At 50.2% G+C, this 25,732-nt stretch overlaps 1 protein-coding gene across 4 annotated transcripts in view; it reads right to left on the reverse strand.

Annotated features, from left to right (window-relative positions):
* KANK2 (KN motif and ankyrin repeat domains 2) overlaps positions 1–19,663 on the reverse strand; it is a 77,692-nt gene extending 58,029 nt beyond the window's left edge. Inside the window, exons 1-2 of one of the 4 annotated variants that reach the window (XM_079959260.1) lie at positions 19,611–19,663; positions 19,358–19,432 (exon numbers count right to left, since the gene is read on the reverse strand). The gene's annotated coding sequence lies outside the window, so the exon portion shown is untranslated. Of the gene's footprint in view, positions 1–18,346; positions 18,417–19,357 lie in introns of all 4 variants that reach the window. The other 3 variants (XM_079959261.1, XM_079959259.1, XM_079959262.1) reach the window with 3 other exon arrangements.
* Between the last annotated feature and the right edge of the window lie 6,069 nt (positions 19,664–25,732).

The raw sequence follows: 25,732 nt of genomic DNA on the forward strand, positions 1-25,732 counted from the left end.
GTTAAGAACAGAGACGGCGCATTAGTTTCCACATTAAAGCCCTCTGCTCAAGAGTCACTTTCTCCCCACCTCAAAACGCAGCTCTTAAATGTCTCCCAGCATGTAAAGGGGCTGAAGCACCCAGCCCCAGCCCTCCCTCTTTGCAGTTAAAAGCTTCCCAGGACAGGAAGCAGCTGGTAGCAGTGGGCAAAGGGGAATGGAAGAGGGCCTTGGTCGGGCAGAACATCAACACACATGGTGCGCTGATTGTTACAGTGTGTGGGCGATGCAGCTGTGGAATGCTCCCCACCCAGTCCCCTTCTGTTTCTCAGAACTGAAGGGCAGGTATGGGACATTCCATGGTGCCTGTTCCCCTGCCTTTGCCAGCTTCTCCTTCAACAGTGAGGTGGGGTGTGGAATCAGTGTCTTGCTTACATGATGCACACCCAGCACATATAGTGAAGATGCTTGCACAAGCACTGGGGAGAAGAAATTGGATGGAAACCTGCCTAAATCCCTCTCATCTCATGCCAATATTCCTCTCTCCAGCACTGAATTTTCTCTCAGTGGAGAGACCAGTTCTCATCAGAAATCCTTTTTTTATATATACTTTTCAGATTTAGACATTTCACTGATTTTACAGTCATTTTGACATTTCAAAACTTGGCTTCCTCCCCCCGCCCCTTTCCGTGGTTTCTTATTTTCAGTACAGTGGTGCCTCGCAAGACGAAAAGAATCCGTTCCGCGAGTCTCTTCGTCTAGCGGTTTTTTCGTCTTGCGAAGCAAGCCCATTGACGGCTTAGCGGATTAGCGCTATTAGCGGTTTAGCGGCTTTTAGCGGCTTTTAGCGGCTTATCGGATAAGCGGCTTAGCGGCTTAGAAAAAGGGGGGGGAAGGAAAAAAAACCCGCAGTAACTCGCAAGACATTTTCGTCTTGCGAAGCAAGCCCATAGGAAATTCGTTTTGCGAAGCACCTCCAAAACGGAAAACTCTTTTGTCTAGCGGGTTTTCTGTCTTGCGAGGCGTTCGTCTTGCAGGGCACCACTGTATCTTCTGCACATCCAAATTAACTTAATTTGCTCATTTATTCATCTTCTTTAAATATACAGTCATACCTCAGAAGCGGCGAATCACGACCCGCGCACGCGCAGACGGGGGTTGCATTCACTTCAGGATGTGAACAGGGCTCCGGAACGGATCCCGATCACATCCAGAGGTACCACTGTACACTCTCATGCACGGGTAGGCAACCTAAGGCCTGGGGCCGGATGCGGCCCTATCGCCTTCTCAATCCGGCCTGCGGACAGTCCAGGAATCAGCGTGTTTTTACATGAGTAGAATGTATCCTTTTGCTTAAAATGCATCTCTGGAATTTAAAATGCATAGGAATTCATTCAAAATTTTCCCCCCCAAAATATAGTCCGGCCCACCAGATGGTCTGAGGGACGGTGGACCGGCCCACGGCTGAAAAAGGTTCCTGACCCCTGCTCTTATAAAACTGCAGGTTATTACAATTTCTCATCAGAAATCTAAAGGAACTGCATCCCTAGATTCCAACATTGGAAGTTACAGTCGGATTGTAGGCAAGATGGAATTCTTTCAGCCCTGAGCCAAAATATTTAGCCTTGCTGAATTTTTGGAAGTTTCATAGGTGAAAACACTCCCCAAAGAACGGTAGTAGCAGTGGGGGGAGGTTTAATTTAAATAATGTCTGGCTTTCCGTAAATATGAGGTGGCAGAAATTTTTCTTCTTTTAAACCAGAAAAAGAACCTCTTGACATTGTGCAGGACATGTCCCAGTGAGGCTGCCGTATTGTGACAACAGAGTCATTCTGTCCCAGGAAAAGAGTGTGGCCAGGATCTGCCCAGCATTGACCTGAAGCAATGGCAAAACAATGGTGGGGGTGGCGGCAAAACAAAACCTCTCATATTTTAAGGCAAACTAAGCATTTTAAAGATTTGCTTGTCCACCCCTGAAAGTCATTGAATATCCCCACCCACTCTTTCATTGGGATCAAATGATTCCATGATAGTAAGGATGGGGGTGGTATTGACACACCCATAACTTCTCCTTGAACATATCCAGCAAGCTAAGGGTGTTGCTGTCTTGCTTTGGCATTCGAAGCCAAATCAACATGTGGTTGCAGTCATGCTGTTTTGGATGAGTCATGGGCTGTGGAAGGGCCAGTAGACTGAAACTCAATCCTGCCAAATAGACAAACTATAGATCTGTGGTTTGTGTGACCAGGGAGGAGATGCTCAACCTGTTTTGGATGGGGTTGCATTCCACCTAGGTGAAAAAAGGTAAAGGTAAAGGACCCCTGGATGTTTAAGTCCAGTCAAAGGCGACTATGGGGTTGCGGCGCTCATCTCATTTTCAGGCCGAGGGAGCCAGTGTTTGTCCACAGACAGCTTTCTGGGTCATGTGGCCAGCAGGACTAAACCACTTCTGGCACAACGGAACACCGTGATGGAAACCAGAGTGCACAGAAACGCCGTTTACCTTCCCGCCACAGCGGTTTATCTACTTTCACTGGAGTGCTTTCAAACTGCTGGGTTGGCAGGAGCTGGGACAGAGCAACAGGAGCTCACCCTGTTGCAGAGATTCGAACTGCCAACCTTCTGATTGGCAAGCCCAAGAGGCTCAGTGGTTTAGACCACAGTGCCACCTGCATTTCCACCTAGAGAATCAGGCCCACAGTCTGGGGCTGCCAAGGGATCCACTTGTGTCTCCTTGGGACCCCAAGCATGGTGTGCCGCAGCTTTCAGCATCCAAAGCTCATGTGCCAGCTATGACCCCTCCTGGATTGAAATGCATGGCCGTGGTTCTCGGTGCTCTGACATCCTCTAGACTTGACCGTTCTAAGTCTGTAATGTGCAAGGCTGCCTTTGAAGACTGCTCATGTTATTCAAAAATGCAGCTCTGGGCTAGTAACTGGGACCAGTCAACAGGAACCAGTTTTAAAACAGCTCACCAGCTTCGGCCTCGGCCCAGTATACCTGAAAGAGCGTCTCCACTCCCATCGTTCAGCCCAGACACTGAGGTCCAGCTCTGAGGACCTTCTGGCAGTTCCCTTACTGCAAGAAGTGGAGTTACAGGGAACCAGGCAAAGGGCCTTCTTGGTAGTGGCACCTGCCCTATGGAACGCCCTCCCATCAGGTGTCAAGGAAATAAACAATTATCTGACTTTTAGAAGACACCTGAAGGCAACCCTGTTTAGGGAAGTTTTTAATGTTTGATGTTTTATCGTGTTTTTCATATTCTGTTGGGAGCTGCCCAGAGTGGCTGGAGAAACCAGCCAGATGGGCAGGGTATAAATAAAATAATAATAATGATAATAATGATTGTTGTTGTTGTTGTTGTTGTTGTTGTTGTTGTTACTACTACTACTGATGAACTGCTCCCCTGGCTGCCAGTTTGCTTCTGAGCAGAATTCAAAGAGCTGATGCTTACCTTTAAAGTCACTTGGGAAGCTGGGATTTGAAGGAACACTTTCACCCACACGACAGTGCCTGTACACCAAGTTCATCAGACGTGGGCCTCATCCAGGTCCATCTCTCCTCCCTGCAGCCTGGTAAGTTCTAGTAAGTGGCTAACTCACCACAAGATTAGTCTCTCCAGGGAGGTTTACTAGATAGAGCTGCCCTTCTGTTTCAGAAGAAGGCTAAAGACTTTTAAAGATCTAGATCATGGGTCGGCAAACTAAGGACCGCGGGCCGGATGAGGCCCAATTGCCTTCTGGATACGGTCCGCGGACGGTCTGGGAATCGCTGCATGGATCGCCAGCGCGCACAAATCGCCAGCGCGCACGTTCTTTCCCTCTCCCTCACACGGTGGTAGCGCCTCCTCCCTCCCTCCTCCTGGCTTCTCCCCGCCCTGCCTAGAGGAGGAAGGGGGCTGGGCTTTGTTGGTGCCAGCAGCAGCAGCGCTCAAGCGGCCGCCATTTTAAGCAGCCCCTCTCCAGAGCCCTTTTGCGCGCCACTCATCATTCTGCCATTGCCACCAGCCCCTGCTGCTTGCAAGACACAGGTAAGCAGCCACTGGGGCTCGTGGTGCTCTTTTATCTCCCCCCGCCCCCAAAAAATATAGTCCGGCCCCCCACAGGGTCTGAGGGACAGTGGACCGGCCCCCATGCTGAAAAAGTGTGCTGTCCCATGATCTAGATTGCAGCTGGCTTTATTCTGTTGCTCTACTGCCCCACCCCCATTCCCTTACTTCCCCCCTCCCCTGGTAACTTTTCATTTGCTGTATAAGAAATGGATAGCTTTATACATAACCAATTAAGCAACAGAGAAAACAGCATTACAGAGCTGCTGAATGAGTAAAAAATGACAAACCAGAATACAGAAATGCAGTCATGAATTCAGAGAATGTCGGATAGAATGCATATATCCCATTTTTATTCCCTTAATGACTTTTTTATCCCTTGTTTTATTATAAATATATGCTTTTATTTTATTTTTCAGTTGTATTGAAATTGGATTTTTTTTGTAAACCACTTTGAGGGTTTTTAATAAAAAATCGGTATATAAAAACCATAAAAGCACAAATAAATGGCATGTTGCTCCACCCAAATAGCCTTCACTTTATCTATAGGGCTTCCTTGCTTCTGCCTACATATCCCCACACTTTCTAATTTAGACCTTTTCATTAGATTGCCCTCCCTGGAGGCTCACCCAGTTCCAAATTTAGGGTGTCTCTCCAGGGCCAGGTGAAGAAAACATTTCTGTTTTGCCCAGATTCCATATATGTCACCTACTCTGGCTTTAATCCAGTGAACGCTTATTGATCCTGTGCTCTGCTGTTTAAATTTTATATCGTCGTAACTGAGTTTTGCTTGATAATGTTTTTATGACTCTGCAGTATCAGAAGCGGTTATAAATAACACAAATAAGAGGTGGGCATGCTAAGTCTTAGGTGGAATCTACACACATATAAAATCATTCTGAAAATGTTTTTTAAAGCGTTTTTAAAAATAAATTGAATTTTCCATAAAACTCATCATTGCCACCTAGTGTCACATTGTATATTGCACTTAAAACACACTTAAAACGTTGTATAGCTGAGTCCTAGGGATGCGGGTGGTGCTGTGGGTTAAACCACAGAGCCTAGGGCTTGCTGATTAGAAGGTTGGCGGTTTGAATCCCCGCGACGGGGTGAGCTCCCGTTGCTCGGTCCCTGCTGCTGCCAACCTAGCAGTTCAAAAGCATGTCAAAGTGCAAGTAGATAAATAGGTACCACTCCAGTGGGAAGGTTAACGGCGTTTCTGTGTGCTGATCTGGTTCGCCAGAAGTGGCTTAGTCATGCTGGCCACATGACCCGGAAGCTGTACGCCGGCTCCCTCGGCCAGTAAAGCGAGATGAGCGCCGCAACCCCAGAGTCGGCCACGACTGGACCTAATGGTCAGGGGTCCCTTTGCCTTTAGCTGAGCTCCTTAGTCACATAAACTCTGGCTGGGAGAGCAGGGTCAACCTCTCTCCCAGCAACATCACCAAGTTAGCTCAAGCAAGAGCAAGAATGATATTCCTAAGCAAACTCTGGATCTGTACACAATCCCTGAAACCTGAAGAACAGGACAAAACTCACAATTGCTGCTTCCTTCTATGAGACCCATGAGACTCAGTGGAGCTGAGCTGGTCAGATGCAATCCTGCCTGCTTGCCTGCCTGCCTAATGTTGCTTCAAGCCTCTGCCTTTGCCTTGTGAGCTTTCTTTTTCATATTATATTCATTACTGCACATTATCATCACTTCCATGCAACTGATAATGCTCTTGGGATGCTTGTGTATGCGTGCAAATCTCTTTTCAGATTTCTTTTCAGTGCTTCCCTGAGCATTAAAAGAGAGGTACACAGCCAATTGTTCAGTGCTATCATTATGGGACGCAGGTGGCGCTAAAGGTTAAAGCCTCAGCGCCTAGGACTTGCCGATCGAAAGGTCGGCGGTTCGAATCCCTGCGGCGGGGTGCGCTCCCGCTGCTCGGTCCCAGCGCCTGCCAACCTAGCAGTTCGAAAGCACCTCCGGGTGCAAGTAGATAAATAGGGACCGCTTACCGGCGGGAAGGTAAACGGCGTTTCCGTGTGCGGCTCTGGCTCGCCAGAGCAGCGATGTCACGCTGGCCACGTGACCCGGAAGTGGCCTCTTAAGTGAGATGGGCGCACAACCCCAGAGTCTGTCAAGACTGGCCCGTACGGGCAGGGGTACCTTTACCTTTACCTTTATCATTATATACCTGAGCAAGAATACCCACCAGTTTGATCTGATCCCCCTCCATACCAAACCAGAGCCTGCAGGAGAACAAGTATTAAGAACCCTATTGGTCCAACGAAAGGCATTGCATTTTCCAACCTTCCAAAAGCCTCCAACAGAAGGCAGCCCAGTGCCTCCAAACCATTTTCAAGTGAAAAAGGAGTCTAAACACTGATGGACACTTTCTATGGCGTGTAATCAGCATGGTTGGACTATAGCTGGGGGTCAAGAACAGCACCTCGTATTTGTCCACATCTCCAGGCCTCATCAGAAGTGACCAAATGACCCAACAAAGTCCAATGTCTATCTTTCTAGCTGGATAAGTTTCAGGGAAATCCTGTCCGATGCTCTAACAAGGAATGACAGCTACTTCCTCCCCTTCCCTCCATGAGGATGCCTCTTGGCAAAGATTTGGGATGGATCTAATAGCAATAACCAGGCTTGGATCTATTACAGAAACTGGTTCCACTCAGACATATAAATCTGGCCATTAACGGCACAAGGGAGGACTGGAACAAAGAACTGGATTGCCTTGAATGCTTGAGACAGTGGCAAACTATGTCGGCCTCTAGCGGGTGGCGCTGTGGGTTAAACCACAGAGCCTAGGACTTGCCGATCCAAAGGTTGGCATTTCGAATCCCCACAACAGGGTGATCTCCTGTTGTTCGGTCCCCGCTCCTGCCAACCTAGCAGTTCGAAAGCACGTCAAAGTGCAAGTAGATAAATAGGTACCGCTCCAGTGGGAAGGTAAACAGTGTTTCCGTGTGCTGCTCTGGTTCGCCAGAAGCGGCTTAGTCATGCTGGCCACATGACCTGGAAGCTGTACGCCGGCTCCCTCAGCCAATAAAGTGAGATGAGCGCCACAACCCCAGAGTCGGCCACGACTGGACCTAATGGTCAGGGGTCCCTTTACCTTTACTTTTAATGCAGCAAAAACTTGTCTTCGTCAGAAATGTCTTGCACCCACATTATGGCACACAAGTTGTGGCGCTGAAACATACAATCTGGTCATGCCCTATAGTGGCACTGTTTTGGATGGAAGCCATTCTCCGTATTAGTTTTGTCCTGGGAAAATACCAGAATTTATTGGATGCTCAAGTTATATTCCAACTCTGTGGGCCTTGGCATTGGGGCAACATAAGTGGACTATGCACACCCTGTTGGTGGCCAAGAGGCTTCTGAGAGGAACCAATGTCTCCACTGATTGATCAGTGGTCAGAAGACTTATCTACCATTGCAGCATATGAAAGAGCTATCTTTGGCAGGCGACACAAAGAGAATAATTTGGGATCCGTACTTGGAATTATTTGCATGAATTACATGCCCAGTGGGCATTTTCCTGCCCTACTCCCCCCCCCCCAGCTTCAGTGGTACAATTACCATACTTTTCTGTGTATAAGACTTTTTTATTATTATTCAAAAATCATGTTAAAAATTGGAGGTCGACTTATACATGGATAGTGCATTCTGGGGACGTGTGATTGGTTGCTGCCACTAGTCGGAGATTGTTATTGGTGGCTGCAGCAAGGGCTGGTGCTGATTTGCTGTCGTTTCGGCAATAGGGTGGGTGATTTGCTGCTCCTGTCGACGAGTGGATAGGTTGCATTTGGAGCAGCCTTGTTGGTCTGGCGGCTGAGCGATTTTTAACAATCCTTCCCCGAAAAAACGCAACAACTTTTCTTAATTTTGAGTCCCCCAAAATAGGGGGTGTCTTATACGCAGGGGCATGTTAAACACGGAAAAATACAGTAGTTAATTTTGCACCCTGGACTTAATGGTCTTTGGGAGATATGGGGTTAGACAGACATGGGTATTATTTTGGTTATCAATTGCACAGTTTCTTGTCTTCCCACTCATTTGTGGGGAGGGGGCTGGGCTGTGGGACCTAAGCTTTGGCCAAGAGATCCAGCCATATGTGCAACCTCGAACGGCTTCGCCCTGCCGCTTGCTCATCCTGGCTCTCATCACATGGAAGCAGAAACTGGGCGCATCAAGAGGCATGGTTCCAGAGCAGGACTTGGGGTGGGTGGGGAATGATTATTCTTCAGAATTACCAGGAGGGTCCAACCAGCTCGCTGATTCAACACTATGAGGCTGTATTACTCACCACCTCCAAAGAGTTGAAGGTGACTTGAAAGGGGGGGCGACTCTGGTGCCGCACTCGTCTTGTTTTTGCCTCTAGTAAACAACTTCCATCATTACGTTTGGGGCCAATGCTTTGCTTAAACCACTTTCAGCTCTCACAGAACCGCAATTCCCCTGTCATCTGTTGTCTAAAACCATTAAAATGGGGGCAGTATACTGGGTAGACGTGCTAAAGACAGACATCCCTTTGTTTTAACGAGAGACTGCTCATGGTAATGTTATGAACACAGCTCATTTATTATAAGGCACACCCCCAACTCTTCTTGAAGCAGCCACCCTTTTTTCCTTTCCTCTTTTTTCCAATAGTCTTCCTTCTTCCTTGGAGGTTTTTAAGCAGAGGATGGATGGCCAACTGTCACGGGTGCTTTAGCTGCATTGCAGGGGGTTGGTTGGACTAGATGACCCTTGGGGTCCCTTCCAACTATGCAATTCTATGATTCTACTGAGGGCTCATCCACACTTAGCTTCTGCCCTGCGATTTCCAGGCACAGGTCCATGCTTTAAAGCTCCACGTCCAAGCACTTTCCTTTTTACCTGTCACTTTCCCCTTTCCACTCTCTCATGCTGAATCGAAACAAATAGCAATTCGCAGTTTCCACTGATTGCCATTTGCTCCAATTCAGTGATAAAGAGTGGGTTTTTCTGGGGAAAGCTTCAGGGTGGGGGGGAAATTGCCCGGACCCAGAGCTTTAAAGCACAGACCCGTTCCTGGAAGCGCAGCACAAAATGAAGTCTCGGTGAGCCCTGAATCTGAAATGGCGAAAAGAGAGCTGGGGAGAATGTGTTCTAGCCCCTCCTCCCCAGCACAACCTGCCTCCTTCCCACCCCCCTGATCTGACAAACTCCTGTCTTCCAATCCTTCTCCCCCTCCTCCCCCAGGTGCAGCGGCCCCTTTAAGACAGCTCCGTCCGGCTGCCAAGCACACAAGGATCCAATTAGGTCCTGCTTGCAAGACCTGGAAGCTAGGCAGCTGGGTGGGGTCCCCCTGGAAGCCTGCCTTTCTGGATCAGCTTCTTCCGCTCAGATAGTATGATGGCATAGGGGGGGGGGTCCACTTGGATTGGGAGACTCCATGGCAGGCTGGCAGGCGGGTTCTGCTGGTTCATAACCAGGTCCATCGGTGCCACGATGCAGCTGAATCTGGCACTGAGCATTTGAAAAAGAACCCTTCAGCCCTCCCTAACCTGCAGAGGCTGGGGGAGGAAATTCTATTTCCTGGATGCCAATCTGGAGTGAGGTGACGGAGATATAAGAACCTCCGCTTAGCATTTTTAATGAAAATACAGTCTGTGGGCAGTTTGCCTGCTCATAACCAGGCGTATGCCTCCAAGAGAGCCCATCCAGGTCACAACTGAAAGCCAGAGAGCATGGAAGAGGCAAAGAAGGGCAAAGCAAGGGAGATTCTCCACTGCTCCTCTTCTAATCTCTAAGGATTAAGGGCAAACTGAGAGTCAGGGCCAGGAGCCAGTTCTGTTCCTCAGCAAATAACATTCAGGACAATGGAGGTCACCCGGGACAATTGTCAAGGCTGCCCAAGCAGCCTCTAGACCTTCCCACCTTGACCTGGGACAGGGGTCTCAAGGTGGGCTGGAGGGTGCTTAGAGAGGAATCCTCCCTCCTGCCCAGCTTTGGTGAAGACCAGTTGCTTCTGGGGGACATTAGATGAAGCCACTGTCTGCTCCCTTTTCCTTCTTTTACTCCCTCTTCCTTTGCACCAGCCACGGGGACCAAAAACAGGGTGCGCTGTGAGTTCCAAGCCACTGCCTCCCCCTGGAAGCGAAACAAGGGGAAAGTGCAAAAACTCTATAAAGATTTCCTGCCCAGCCCACCTGTTCATCTTATGCCATTCAGGAAGAGAGTGCAGTTGAAAGTCAGAGCAGTGCACAGTGAACATGAGGGTGGCCAGTTGGTGCTTTGCTCCTTGGGCCAAGCTAAACGCGACGCCATCCACACGACTGGGGAATTTTTAAAAGAAAAAAGCTGGTATGGAGCCCTCTCCACTGACTAGGATTGCAAAGGCTTAAAGCTTCCCTGCCTGCCTGACCCTCCCACCGGGGTCCCAATCCGGAAGAACCCCACACCGGCTGCTGACATATAAAAAAGCATCTGCACCAATCACATGAACATTGTCACATGTCATGTGGCCCTTGTTTTTTACTGTGCTCCCAGCAGCCGCTTGGTTTGAAGACAGTCCCAATGTAGAGGGTTGACCCAACTGGAGGAGTTCCTTGCCTTGAGTCAGCAAGGGCTGCAAGGGTGTTCAGCAACTTGCCTGCACAGGAAGCAATGAGAAAAAGTCAACTCCATTCGGTAATGGTGAAGGTAAAGGACCCCTGGACAGTTATGTCCAGTTAAAGGCAACTGTGGAGTTGAGGCGCTCATCTCACTTTCAGGCCGAGGGAACCAGTGTTTGTCCACAGACAGCTTTCTGGGTCACGTGGCCAACATGACTAAACCACTTCTGGTGCAATGGGACACCAAGACAGAAACCAGAGTGCACAGAAATGCCGTTTACCTTCCTGCCAAAGTGGTACCTACTTATCTACTTGCACTGGTGTGCCTTCAAACTGCTGGGACAGAGCAACGGGAGCTCACCCCGTTGCAAGGATTTGAACCGCCGACTTTCTGAGAAGCACATGGGCCATCTCAGCAGCAGGCCTTTGAAGAGACCTGAATAAGGGGGTGGGGGAAGCTTCTACTGGAAATTGTGTCTTAGTTGATAAATCACATCTAAGTTATTAAAGTTTGCAGCATTAACTGAGGGGGAGAAGAATTCCATCCTTTGCCACTAAGGACTACAAGTATGAGGAGGAGGTGAAAGAATGCTAAGAGGTACCCATGTTGCAGCCAATGATCCTAACGGACTGCCTCTGGAGAACACACCGTGCCTTTTCTTAAGGGCTCTCTCTACTGTCCTAGTGTGCAGTCGTGCTTGTAAAGGGCAAGTGGGCATTTGGTTACACGCTCACAACACATGCAAGACAAGGGAAGGCCTTTGTGTTAGGGAAGGATGCCCACAACCATCTCTCGAGGGTGGGAGGGGAAAGTCAATGGCCTGAACCATTTTGCTGTGAGTGTTAGTGGCAAGGAGCAAGTTTCTAGCTTCAGGGCAAGAGGAGTGGAAGTGCAAGAGAAAAAGCCCATTTGAGCTTGGCTGGCCACTCCCCAAACCTTTCCTGCAGTGTGGGAGATGGGCGGAGAGAGGAGGAGGAGGAGGAAGGACTAGTTTTTAATAAGAGTCTCCAGCTGGCATGAAAGAGCCAATTGTATGATCTTGCCGAACTCCCAAGACCTCCTTATACAATGAGCCCCTTTAGCCCACAGAGCTGAAAGCTGCTACCTTTTGCCCTGCAGGCAACGCTTGCTTGCTTCTGGAGCTCTGCAAAAGCATTAGGCCCCTTCTGCGCAGCTCTTCAGAGGAACAGGTGCTGCCCCCTAGGGAAGAGGGGTGCAACTTTGGCAAGGCCAGGGCATGAGGTTGGTGTGGAAAAACACACAGCAGCAGGCATGGGTGGGTGGGGAGACTGACGTTCATCACAACAGACAAGAGTCCAATGCTGAACAGAACCAGGGTGGAAGAAACACACCATGTAGGTTTTTTGCCTCTGCGGGGGGAAAAAGGCAATCTTGAATTTGTCATCTCCGCCTGCTTTGCTCTGGGACATGATCATTGGCTATCACTCCAAGAGAGAAGACACCTGTTCTTGTGAAGTCAATAGGCCACTCAGGGGCTGAGGAATGCTGGGCTGCAGAAGAATTCTGACTCAAGACTCAACCAGCTGAGTCGAGAAGAGATGATTATTCCCTGTCTGTAGACATCTCTTGCCAAACCTTCTTTCCCTAGATCTTCCTCCCTGCTAACCCATCAAATTACCGTAAGATTGCAAGAAAGTTCCCAAGCAGAGAACCATCAGGCAAAAGGAACCTATTGTATTTTTGTGTTGGCCTGCTCTCATTTAACCCGATAACATAATCAGCACTTTCTTGGTGCTGAATTTGCAGTTCATTGGCACAGGACTTCCTATGCCTTGGTGCAAAATCATTTTCAAAGCGTATATGGGCCATGGCTTCTCTCAAATATAAACGTTACACTGCATGCCATCTTCTTCCCTTGAATTTCAAACCCAAGTGCAATCATTCACTTCAATATCAATAAAAGCGTGGTCTATGCATTCTAAGGTTCACAATTAAAGTGAGTTGGCTTGGGATGTGCTCAGCTATCATCTGCATCACCTTTTGAGGGTGCCCAGTTCCGCCAGTGTTGACAGCAAAAGTAGTCCCCACTGAAAGGTTTAAGTTTCTGGGTAATATTTATTGGGTGGACCATACAGAACTGATCCCATTTCACCTTGAGCAAGCCTGTTTCTCCGCTGGACAATCCTGAGCGATACCAGAGAACTTTCTGGTGGGAAGCCAGACCCACCCAGAGGAGTAATGGCCAACTAAGAATGGGTGGACTTTAAAACCAAGAGGAATGTGAGCTTTTTACAGGACCATCTTGCTCCTCCCCCTTAGGATGAAATTCTAAGTTGGTGCTCATAACATTTCCCACCCAATAGCCCTGCCCTCTGCATCCCCATATGTAGGGCTGGAATTCTAACGCAAGCAGCAGAGAGGCCCCACATCAAATTGTGGCTCCTTGCAGGCCCTCATTTGGCATTAATCAAGAGACAAGCCAAACAAACATATGCCAAAAAATATACAGGAGATTTTCTGTTGTCTGCTGCAGTCTATCTAATTGGCCCGAGAGACAATATGGGTTTGTGCATTTGTATTTTGCTTGCAAACAAATTGATGAACTAAAAGTTAGTTTTCTAAATATTTCACTTGCTCTCTCTTTCTGTTGTTTTCTACAAACCTAACTCAGGTGTTAAGTACTTGGGCTGTGTTCACACTCCTGTTTCCTGTGCAGTAATTTCTTTTCCAGTGCAGGGTTTTAAGCCATGTTCACATGGCACTATCCAAAATGCACACGTATCCTGTTGTTGGCATCTGTCTGTCTCAAGAGACAATGGATTGTGCCTCGAAATACTACTTTTTGATGTGTTGTTTCTCAAACCGACTGGAGTTCTTAAGCTGCTCCTAATATAACTCTACATAAGTGAACGCCTTTGCACAGGGTAAAGACATCCTGGCTGGCCAATGCTCCCTGGGGTGAACCCAAATGGAAACTAATCTGACACTAATGAAGCTGTGCTGATGTGAACAGCTAGAGAGGAAAGAGCTGTGAAATTCCCGAGGCCCCGAGAGCAACTTCGCTAAGGTGATAATGTGAACAGTCCCTAAGACCCCAAGATAAAAAGGTAGGCTGGACCCACCATTTAAAATAAGTAGATAAAAGGTAAAGGTACCCCTGCCCGTACGGGCCAGTCTTGACAGACTCTGGGGTTGTGCGCCCATCTCACTTAAGAGGCCAGGGGCCAGCGCTGTCCGGAGACACTTCCGGGTCACGTGGCCAGCGTGATAATGTGAACAGTCCCTAAGACCCCAAGATAAAAAGGTAGGCTGGACCCACCATTTAAAATAAGTAGATAGGCTGGTCTTATTGCACCCTTTCTTCCAGAATTCCAACCCCGTCCATACGAATATTCATTTAGTAAGTCAAGCAATAGAGCTATGAGTTAAAGCACTGCACTCCTCTGCCCCAGCACAAAATTTCTTCTTTGTGTCTTTGGATAATTTGGAGTTGGGACAATATCTGTGTTGTTACTGGCTGCTTTCTGCAAAGATCTATCTGAGAAAGGACAGCTTCTGGGCCAAAGCGCTGTTAGAAATTTAGATATATGAGCTAGGCGCCAAATGGCTCCTTAAACCAGGGCTACATTTGCCAAAATGGAATGCCTAGTTGCCATTTTGGGGCCAGATACGACTTTGGGGTTTCTGAAATCCATTCTGATTGTGCAGATAAAATATAGCAGATAGAATTCTACAGGATACGTTGCTAGTGTGTAAAAACAGTCAAGATCCAAGGATCCCCAGGCATGCAGCTCCAGGTGGTGAAGGTGTCAAGTGCCACCCTGATGCCTGGGCATATTCACTTGGTCGCAAGTGGCCGATAGCCAGGTTCAAAATGTACCTGGCGCCTGGCAAATTTCAAATGCTGGGCCAGAGTGACACTTTGAGAGCCCTTCTCCTCTCACTGGAGAATTTAGTGTGGCTAATTCTCATGCCCTGAGAATCAGAGAGACCGCATCATTTTGTCAGACAAGACACAGGACAGAGCACACACACACACTGAAAAACCAAAAGCCGCCTCCTCTTCATTTTACAGTCGTATGTGTGTGCAAAAGGGCTTTCTACAGCCACTGCCTGTCACCACCAATGAGCCAGGCTCAATTAGACCTTCAAGCCATCCACAGAAGACCATTAATTAGTTAATTCTTAATCACTCTCTAATCGGCTCACCACCCCCCCCCCCGCTCCCCCAGCTGTGATCCTGCTCCTCACAGTAGGGGATATCTGCGGGTCACAAGAACAGGGTGAGGCCAGGACACAAACTACTGCTCCAGACATACCTGCTTTCTCACGAAAGCCCCCACTGCCACCATCTTTATCACCATGTCCCCAGGAGGGCACAACACAACATGAGGCTACCTCAGCTACCATGTATTGGCAAACATGGCCAGTGATCCCAGGATGATAGGCGTTGAAGCCCAACAACAGCTGGAAGGAGACAGGTGGATCCAGTCTTGAAAGTGCAGCATGACCAGCTTCCTTCTCCAAAATGCTACTAGGTAGGTATTATCCAAGCCAGAGGCAGCTGCATTCCTGAACCACACTAAGATGCACATCACTGGACCAAAAGGATATTGCGGGTGTGTGTCCAGACACTAGGAGGGTGCCTCAAAACTCTCTGTACCACTAATATCTAACAGGCTAACACCAGAGGAGGAGGAGGGAAGCTTTGGGGGTTAGCTAGTCCAACTCCTGTCCAAATGCGTAGAGAATCCAGAGCTAGAGCATCAGCCTCTACTTGAAGACTTCCCAGCAATGGCACTGTGATTATCTGGCCAGGAACAGTCACTGACGCTGTTGACCAACTGGAGGCTGTCAGTTTACTGCACATTGTGCATCCCACCTGCACTGCTCCTATCTTCAAGGAAGGCACTTCCGTACGCCAATCGTCCACCCCCACAGCTGCCCAGAGGGCAGCTAGCCAGCCATGCTTATTCCCTTCTCAGAAGCTGGGAGGGAGGAAAGGTGTTCTTAAGCCACAGAGCAAGTCTGTGGCTGAGTCAGGAGCGGAAAGTAGTTAATGAGAATCACACCAGGCATCACAAAGATATCCTCGCCAAGGCAGCCCAAAAGCATGCTTCAAAGGACACACGCATACAATTGCTTCACCTTTCTTCTAAAGATCAGAGCCTTCAATTCCAGGCATTCTGCAAACTGCACCTTATATGTCCTGGGAGTCCTGCTCCAGAATCCCAGTTGTGTCAGTGAAAAATGTCCCTTCCTCTCCACTCTTTCTGCATCACACACTAAGTCCTGGGACTGAGAAGAGAGACTTCTCCTCCTGGCCAGAGACCCTGCCTGAAACAAATACCAAGCAAGGTGGTGGCAGGTTTTACTCCTCCCGGGGGCGGGGGGCTCAAGGCCACTCACAAATCCAGACTTGCTATTCTCCTACTTCTTGCCCATTGGTTCCTGAAAATCTACAGCAGCAGCAGCATTAGAGCCAAGGTGGAGAACTGCATCCGGCTGACACATTGGACCGGGAACTGGCCCATCCTTCATGGACCACTTTGACAGGCAGCCTAACATGATCCAGCTTTAAAGGAAGTTCTGAGAGCACACCCTAAGCACACTCTGAATTCCTCTCTTCCTTCTTTGCAGCCCCAGCTTGCATTCTGCATCAAATGCTAGCCCTCTGACTGTGATCCCCTGGTGGAGCATTCTCAAAGAGGGGGCTTGTGTTTGGTGCCAAATGTGAAAAGTGTCAATTAAATGCAAGGCCTGCCCGCTTGCAGAAGAACTCCTGGGAGTGTACTCCTGCCCCACCTGACTGTCATATGATGCCAGGTGGGTGTAGCGGGGCGGAGGACTGTGCAAGCCAGATTAGGACCACTGGCAGACTTAATTTGGGCCACAGGCTAGAAGGCTATATGCATCTCTCTCCCTTTCTTTCTCATTTGTTCTTGGGATAATAAGGCAATACTCATGACCCACAACTGTAACTTCTTTCTCCTTCCTCTGAAGACAATACAAGCCTACAGTATCATGTCCAGAGACAAGCAAAGGGACAGAAACAACGAATAGAAACAGAAAAACTCTTCCAAATCCAACTCGTCGTGGTACCTCTTAACTCTTTATTTGGGGGCATGTGCAAGGTTCACAGTGGCAAGAAACAACATCAACGATGAGGCATTTTAGCACTTAAACAAACAATTTGCGAGAGACTTGCAAAGGACAAGCTTCCACGGTTTGATAACAGCAAGTGAGAGCAATAAACCACAGCCCTTGCAAAGCATCTGGGTGTTCTGTAGGGGTGACGCATCTGTACGCTCCCACCCTCTGGTTCTCCCGCTCCCCCTGCAGCTTGGCCCAGCCCCATATCCTATGTCAGTCTGTCTTCCCTGCCTCCTGCCTTGCCTTCCCTGCCTGCGGAGCAGAGCAGAGGCACATTCTGAACCAATAATATTTTGTTGCAACACTACAGTCAAGAAGAGACCCTCCTTCACATAAGAGGAATGCAGTGTTTTGGGGGGCTATTCTACAACAAGGCCTGGGTGAGGCATTTCCCTTACACCCCCTAAAAATTAGTTTCTGCCAGCACTAAGCTTCTCTCCCAAGTGAACACTTGATTGTATCCTGGGGAAACTTGCTTTACATGTCTGTTAGCTTTACACCATGAAACTCCACTGGGGACCATTTTCAGGTCTGTATTACTCCAAACAGCTTCCTTCTGCAACAGGGCCTCCAAAGCTACCCAGAGGATAAGGTTGCGATAGAACAATGGCAATGCATGCTGATGCAGCTTCTGTCACGTTGGGTTCACAGAACTGTGCATAAGTAAGTGGGAGAGGGTTCTGTAGCAAGATCTCGACCCAGAAGCCAGCTCCCAGCATTCCATCCCAACTCTCTCAATGTTCTGGCAACCACTAGGAGGGGCTATGCCAGGAGACTCAAGGCTGCCCACAGACATTTTATCTCGATCTGGAATATTGTAAACAGCTGAAAGATGACCAAACGCCGCTCTCTGTTCACTAGAACAGTAGGAAGGTTTAGCAACACCCCCCCCAAAAAAAGTTTCCCAAAATGCACCCCTTTATTTTTGCTTTTGTTGGTGAGCGACTAGCACCCACTCCATTGGGTACAAAATAAGGACTACAGCTGGAGGGAACATTGCAGCAGGAGAAAACTCTCTTACACAGACCCACAGACACTGGGTTTCCTGGCCTCTACACTAACAGGAGCATTATGAGGGTGTTAGGCATCCTACAGTGTTGCTTTAGACACACTACATCCCTCGCTCTGCCATAGGATCTCTGCAATACAGTGGTACCTCAGGTTACGTACGCTTCAGGTTACATACGCTTCAGGTTAAAGACTCCACTAACCCAGAAATAGTACCTTGGGTTAAGAACTTTGCTTCAGGATGAGAACAGAAATCGTGCTGTGGCGGCACGGCGGCAGCAGGAGGCCCCATTAGCTAAAGTGGTGCTTCAGGTTAAGAACAATTTCAGGTTAAGAACGGACCTCCGGAACGAATTAAGTACTTAACCCGAGGTACCACTATATACCAAAGTCCCCTCTGCAACCAAGATGAAAATTCTGGTCCTGTCCATCTTCCTGGACTCCAGTTCTCACCATTCCTGGCCACTGGCCATGCTGGCTGGGGGGTGCTGATGGGAGCTGGGGTCCAGCAACACCTGGAGGGCCTCAGGTCTGTCACACCTCAGTCTACACAATCTCAGCCCATCAAGGCCACCAGTAGTTTGCTATTTCAGTGCAAGTCCGGAAACAGGGCGCACCTGGTGTGTCTTAGCTCAACTGAGCGCCTGCTCAAGTTGGAAAGGGTTTGCACCCAGCCTGCAAGACACTCTGTGGACAGATGGAGAGAGCGCTCCAAAATTGGAGAGGGCTTTTGATAAAGGCAGAAGTGCTGGCCCAAGCTTCCTGTTGCTCAGCAAGCCCAGGGGCCCCAAGGAGGCAGCAGGACTTGCTTGAAAGGCACTGAATGCCCTTCTCTCCCAAGGCTGCTGGAGGTGGGATATGGAGCTACCCAGCCTGCTCTGGTTTCCTGCAGGATGGCTATCCAGATGTTCTCAATTATGCTTCTCTCTCTGCACCAGCCCACCCCCGTCCGCCCCGCTGGCTATTTTCCGGGGAGCCCAACCGACCCCCCCCCTCCCATTCCTCCAGATCATGGCCAGAGATTGGACCGTGGGCCTTCCCCCTCCTTTCCCCCTCCTCCGGGTGCCAAACCCCGCCACTCCCGTCTGTTTGTCCCTGCTGCTGCCCCACCGATTCTTGCGGGCAGAGAGCGCGCGCCGATGCCAAGCTGCCCTCCCCGGAGCTCCCCAAGCGAGGAGTTGGGGGGGGGGGTGGCGAGGCGCGGAAAAAACAACTTGAAGAAGCCGAGTTCTGCCTGCCTGCCTGCCAGCCCAGCGAGGGCGGCTCTCGCTAATGGCCAACAGCTGGACGCCAACCCCCCCCCCCGCCCGAAAGGCGGGCGAGGCAGCGAGGGCGGGAGAGAGAGGCAGCTACACAGATGTCATTTGTTCCTTCGCTCCGGCTATTTCTTCCCTCGCACACATGGAACGCGCGCGGGGGGGCGGGGGGAGAGAGAAGCAGCGGCTTAAACCAAATTAAAACGGGGGGGGGGGAGTTGGGTAGCGTCTTCTTCCCTCAGCGCGGGGAGGGGTGTCTTTCGCTTTGTCTGGGCTTTTGAGGCAACTGGCAACCCCCCCCTTTTTTTTAACGAAATAAAAGAAGCCAGCTGAGGAGACTGAGGGCGCAAACTTCGTCCCCTCAGGACTTACCCGGAGCGAGACGCGCGCGGGGCGGAGGGCTGCCCGTCTCTCGCCTTCCCTGAGCCGCCTTGTCGGGGTCCCTTCCTAGAGTCCGAGGGGCGGGATGGGGGCAGAGAGAGAAAAGGGGGGGGGAGAAAAGGGAGGGGAAAGGCCGTTGAGAAGGTGCCGAAGTTTGGGGAGGCGCCTGGGAAGGAGAGGCGCCCCCGGAGCGGGAGGGGGCGAGGGGTAGCGGGGTTAGCGGAGCATCCTCTCCCCGAGGTACCTTCTCCTCTCGGCTTCGTCGGCTCCGCGCTGGAGAAGCTGCCTCGCCAGCCGAGCGGGGTCCCCGGGGCTGCGCGAGGCTCCGCCCCTCCCGTTGAGACCCCGCCCCTCCCGCCGAAGCCCCGCCTCCGCCGTCGGAAGGGCAACGGCGAGGAGGAGGAGGAGGAGAAGCGGAGCTGCCCCGCGAGCGGTGCGGACGGACGGACGGACGGCGCCTGCTTATGCCGCCCCGATCGGCCCATCCAAGCCGGGCGTTGTCTTCTGCCTGGTTGTTTGCGCGCTCGTAGGAACGCAGAGCCCCGTGAGACCATCGGGGGTCCCTCCAGCTCCGTGTTTTCCAAACTTGGGTCTGTTTTTGGACTACAGCTCCCATCATCCAAAGGTAGCAGAACCAGAGGTCAGGGATGATGGGAATTGTAGTCCAAAAAAACCAGCTGGAGACCCAGGTTTGGGAAACAATGTTGTAGCTCAGCATTGTCCACACTGACTGTGTGTGATGGCCTGGGATTCGGACTCGGAGGCTGAACCTGAGGAATCCCAGCCTGCATAGGAGTCCCCGCCTCCAGAACCAGCTGAGCCGGGGCTGGGGCTTGAGCCTGAAGGGTCCTCACCTGTGCTGGATCCTCAGGTGCAGGTACCAGCTGAGTCTGCTCTGGCTCCGGAGGTGATGGAGGACCCATTGCCTGCAGGTGCTCCACTCTCAGCCCCGTCAGGGGAAGCTGAGGCTGTCTCTGGGTCCGGTAACCCTCCAGCCTCTCCTGAGCTGCAGAGGCTCAGGGCAGAGAGGCGGAGGGAACTAAGTTCCTGCAGGAGGAGTGCTTGCCTCCAGGCCAGGAGAGGCGAGTCACCTGTGGACCGGGGCTGCCCTATGCCTTGGGGCAGATAAAAGCCAGCCAGCCCCAGTCCCAAGTTGCGGGAGCAACATTGTTGGTAGCCTGTTCCTGCCTGCACCTCTGCCAGAGTTCCTGACCTCACCTGACTCCCTGCCTTGGACCCTGCTTCAGCCTTGACGGACAGCCTTCATACCACACCCTCAACCTCGGACTGGACTCGGACCTTGCCACACGGTTAACCCTCGGCACCAGCACACTTTCAGCCCATCGGGGGAATCCATCTGCCTCAGTAGTGCCAGCACAGACTGGCAGCAGCTTTCCAGGATTTCTGGCAGGAGCCTCCCCGATTCTGATCTGGAGGGACTGAACTTGGCACCTTCCGCTTGTGAGGCAGACGCTTTGCCACTGAGCTGTGCCCTTGCCTTGCTTGTCATTCCCAACAACTGACAGTGGAGGGATTGCCTGGTCGGGCTGGCAGCCACTGATCCTGGAGCCTCTGACCCAGACTCTGACCTTCTGCCGCCTGAGGCAAAATGGGGAGGTGCTGCCCTGCACAAGTGCCACCCATCCATTCCTTGCCACCTCTGCCCAAGCCTCCCTTGCTGGGGTCGCATGGCTGTGGCTTCTGGGTTCCAGCGAGACCTCGCAAGAGCCCTGTGAGTTCACACAGAGGCCTTGCATTCCTGGAACCCCAGTGAGAAAGGGATCTCAGGAAGGTCGTGGGAGGCCTCTGCAAGATTTTGCGGGGTTCTTGCTTTGGCAGCGGAGGCACACCCATGAAGACACCTGTCTCAGTCTGCCTCGTGGAAGGGCCGACCTTGCTCTGTACACACTGTCAAGTAAAAACCCCACTTATTTTGGTTGAACTTCCTCTTAAATGCATATCAGCTGCAACCAATCTTGATTTTAGTGGATTTTTGTATTCCTCCTTATCAGTGCTGTTTTTCTAGAACTCGCTATGAATGCCTCCCTCATTCTCTTAGAATGCCAATGGCACCCACCTGAGAGGTGCTGGAACTGAGTTCCGGCTGGGGGGGCGGGCGGAAAGTGCCCTGCTTGTAATATGGCATAAGCAGTCTGCCCCCTACTCACAACTCCACCCCTTTAAGCTATGTGCCCCGGGCATCTTAACTGTCAGGACTCTTGTGCTGGCATATCGATCATGGCGATGTGGTGGCTCTCTCCGCAGAAGGGTGCAGAAAGAGCTGTGTTTTAATGTGGAAGCTTCTCAAGCACCTTCTCTTCCCATGTGAAAAGAAAATGGGAAGAACCATCTAAAGGATAAACCTAGGAGAGGGAGTCACACGAAGCTTAAGAATGGCAGAGAAATAGGTTGTTGCTCAAGTCAGATCAGTTGAGAAGGCGAGCGCTAGCTTTCAGGGGAGATGCCTGTTCCCCCACCCCCTGAAATGCTAAATTCAGTGCACAGCAAGAGTTGACAAAGTAGCCTCCAGGGAGAAAGTTCACACACACACTTGCTTTACTTGATTGCTGAAACATCAAAGGATGTTTTGCACATGTGTAAAAGCCTCCGCAGCTCTAACACCACAAAAATAACTTTCATATCAGCTCAGCTGCAGGACCCTTCCGTGGAGTCAGTTCACAACTTGAACTGTACTCAGGAAATATACATGCACAACCAAAGTGGCAGCCTCTTGCAAAGGCAGTGTGGGGTGCTGGGTTGGGGAGAGAAAATGTCTGCCTAGCAACAGCTTCTATCACTTCCAGGCAGACTACAACCTGCCATTGCCCACCATTTTCAGGAGGAGGCAAATGGACCAGAAGAGGGCAGTTAAGTTGGTTAGCAAAGTTTATGGCACAATGGCAGCTTGGGCACATATGCGCTGTGCTCTAGCCTAGTTGCATACATGGGAGAGTTCCTTTGTAAGTGATTTGTTCCTAATAATTTGAATGGTCTTGACAAGAAGACAGCCATTCACTAGAGCTCAGGGACCCAAATAAAGCTTGTTGACCGATCTTGTCACTCAAAAACAAAGAACTGGGTATGCAGAAAGGCAGAGATGGGGAATGTGGGGGCCTCAATATGTTGCTTGGTCCCAGCTCACATCAGGCCTAAGGGACGCGGGTGGCACTGTGGGTTAAACCAGATCAGAAGGTTGGTGGTTCGAATCCCCGTGATGGGGTGAGCTCCCGTTGCTCGGTCCCAGCTCCTGCCAACCTAGCAGTTCGAAAGCACGTCAAAGTGCAAGTAGATAAATAGGCACTGCTCCGGCGGGAAGGTAAACGATGTTTCCGTGCGCTGCTCTTGTTCGTCAGAAGTGGCTTAGTCATGCTGGCCACATGACCTGGAAGCTGTATGCTGGCTTCCTCGGCCAATAAAGCGAGATGAGCGCCGTAGCCCCAGAGTCGGTCACGACTGGACCTAATGGTCAGGGGTCCCTTTACCTTTTACCTTTACACATCAGGCCTAGCCAGCATGGCCAATGGCCCATGGTCAAGAATGACGGCAGCTGCAAGTCCAGGAACTTCTGGAGGGACCATGGGTTCCTCACGCCTGCAGAATCTGCTGTGCATTTGAGAATAGTGGGCACTCTGGCAAGATGCATTTAACAGGGAGAGGAACGACACAAGGCATGTATATGGGTGGGACCTTCCTCCTCAATTCATGCTGATGGTAAGGAACTTTCTGCCCAACCCTTAACTGAGCCAGGACAACTTCCTTCTTTCAGTCCTTAATGCATCTGACCATAGTTGAAGTCTTGGCTTCAGGTCAACAAGCTTGTTGGTCTGGTCTCCTTACAGCTTCTCACAAGCTGGGAGGTAGGTCAGCTGGCAGAAGTCCCTCGAGTCACAAAATAGTCCCTGTAGGCCTTTTAATGGCCTGGCCCTTCCTGTAAAGATTTCCAATTCCATTACATCTGTGATATTCAGCGGTTGCCCCAAACACAGAGCTCAGCAGACATTGAAGAAGGGAGAGTGTGGGCAGTCTCGTGATTTGGATAACCATTCAGTTCCTCCCAGCCAGTCGCCAGCAGCTAGCATGCCTTTGTATCAGAGCAGTTCCTCTTGAGCTCACCCCAAGGTGATTGTGGTGGGGCAGCTTCCCCCTCCTCTTATCGATACATTGGTAGTGGGTAGGAGAGAGTTGGGGCAGCAGGCAGGAAGTGGTCACCCCATAAATGTCGCCCAAAGGGAGGGCACAGATTGAGCAGACAGCTGCTAGGAAGTGATTCATTCAATAAGAGAGCAGGAGGGAAAATAACATGAGCAAATGAGATGCTCATGTTACATTGGGTGTCATTCTGGCACAGCTTTGGAGGGGATCCCAATTTTTGTAGTTCGTAGTTAATAAGCCTGTCGTTCCTTCAGGAAGAACAAGAGCATTTACTGTAGAAATCGCAGTGGGGCTAAAAAGTGACAAGTCTACCTTATAGCATCCATCTCATATTTCTAAACACACTTTCATGAAAGGAGTGAACATGCCCTCCTACATTTCTCCAATGAAAATAGGGACGTCCCATTCCATAATGATAATTTTACTATTTTTACTCCAGACATCTTACTGGGTTGCCCCAGCCACTCTGGGCAGCTTCCAACATATATAAAAACACAATAAAACATTAAAGAACCCCAAACCCCTTCCCTATACAGGATTGCCTTCAGATGGCTCAGGAGTCAGATAACTCCATAATGCCCTCCAACATTTCTCCAATGAAAATAGGGACATCCTAAGGGAAAATGGGACATTCCAGGATCAAATATGAAACCAGGCAAGCTTCTCTAAATCAGGGATGCCCCTGGAAAATAGGGACACTTGGAGGGTCTGAGAAGAAAGCTGGTTGAGCCTCTCCACTCTCACGAAGAATACTATGAGGTACATGTCCCCAGATTAAAATCTGAGTTTCCTGGAGTGATTTCTGCTATCACAGTGGTGGTTCCTGAAGTTCTGGGCTGAAATGGCTACCATACAGCAGATTAGTGTATCTGGGGACGTTCCCCGTTACACATAATGCCTTCTAAGCAGTCATGTCCACTAGGCTACATGACCTAATCTTATGGGCCATGGATTCCAGGGAGATTTCCTGCCTTCCTTCCAAACCAGTATGTTTAAGATTACAGCCTAAAGATTGTTAGGGTAGGGTGTGGCTTCCCACTAATTCAAAACCAAGGATCTGTTTTCTAAAAACATCCTCGACAAATATGGAAATCACTTGCAACGCTGTTTTCTCTTCCTTGGTGCTTTGCTTTGTTTTTTTCAGTCAGTGGTTAGGACAGTGGGAGGCATGATATTCCAGCTTTCAGGCAGGGGCGGAGGAAGGGGGATGCAGTGGGTGTGGGCCGCCCCGGGTGTCACCACTGAGGGGGGTGACAAAATGCCAGGCGGCACTCACCGTGGGGCCTGCAGTGTGCCCGAGCCACCGCGTCTCTCTTGAGAAAGACAGGGTGGCTTGGGCACACGCAGGCTCTGTTCGCCCGAGCGGCTTCCTCTGCTGCTGCTTTCAGGACAGACATCTGTTATGAAGTACACCCAAAAAAATCCAGCTTTTGCTATGGTAGCCTTCACCTGAAAAGGAAGCTCAATTTTGTCCTGGGGAAACGCAAGTACACTACATTCCCAGCAAGTTGAGTTGCAACACCTCCTGCTAAATCCTTGGGTTGCTCTCTCCTGCACATCAGCCTCTGTTATCATTTGTACATTTAAAGCAAACAAAAGAACACTGGGCTCCTTCTAGAAGTGTTATGCAAGGTAAGGTAAAGGGAAAGGGAAAGGGACCCCTGACCATTGGTCCAGTCGTGGCCAACTCTGGGGTTGCGGCACTCATCTTGCTTTACTGGCCACATGACCCGGTGTACAGCTTCCGGGTCATGTGGCCAGCATGACTAAGCCACTTCTGGCGAACCAGAGCAGCGCATGGAAACGCCGTTTACCTTCCTGCCAGAGCGGTACTATTTATCTATTTGCAGTTTGATGTGCTTTCGAACTGCTAGGTTGGCAGGAGCAGGGACCAAGCAACGGGAGCTCACCCCGTCGTGGGGATTCGAACCGCCAACCTTCTGATCGGCAAGTCCTAGGCTCTCTGGTTTAACCCACAGTGCCACCTGCATCCCAGTTACGCAAGGTACGATCACCTAAAATGTCACTCCTTTTTTGCACCTAATCAAATAGTTTCAGTGGTCTGAGGTTCTCACCAAATGAGCCCAAAGGGTATGCCAACCTCTTTCTTCCCATCCTACCTGTAAAGCGAAATAAGATGCATTTTTTGGAAGTCATTTCCCTGGCATGTAGGATGCCCCTTTCTTGGCTGGCACCATTTGAAAACTTTTAACG

This window comes from Podarcis cretensis (genome assembly GCF_951804945.1).
Source record: "Podarcis cretensis genome assembly, chromosome: 17".
Lineage (NCBI taxonomy): Eukaryota > Metazoa > Chordata > Lepidosauria > Squamata > Lacertidae > Podarcis > Podarcis cretensis.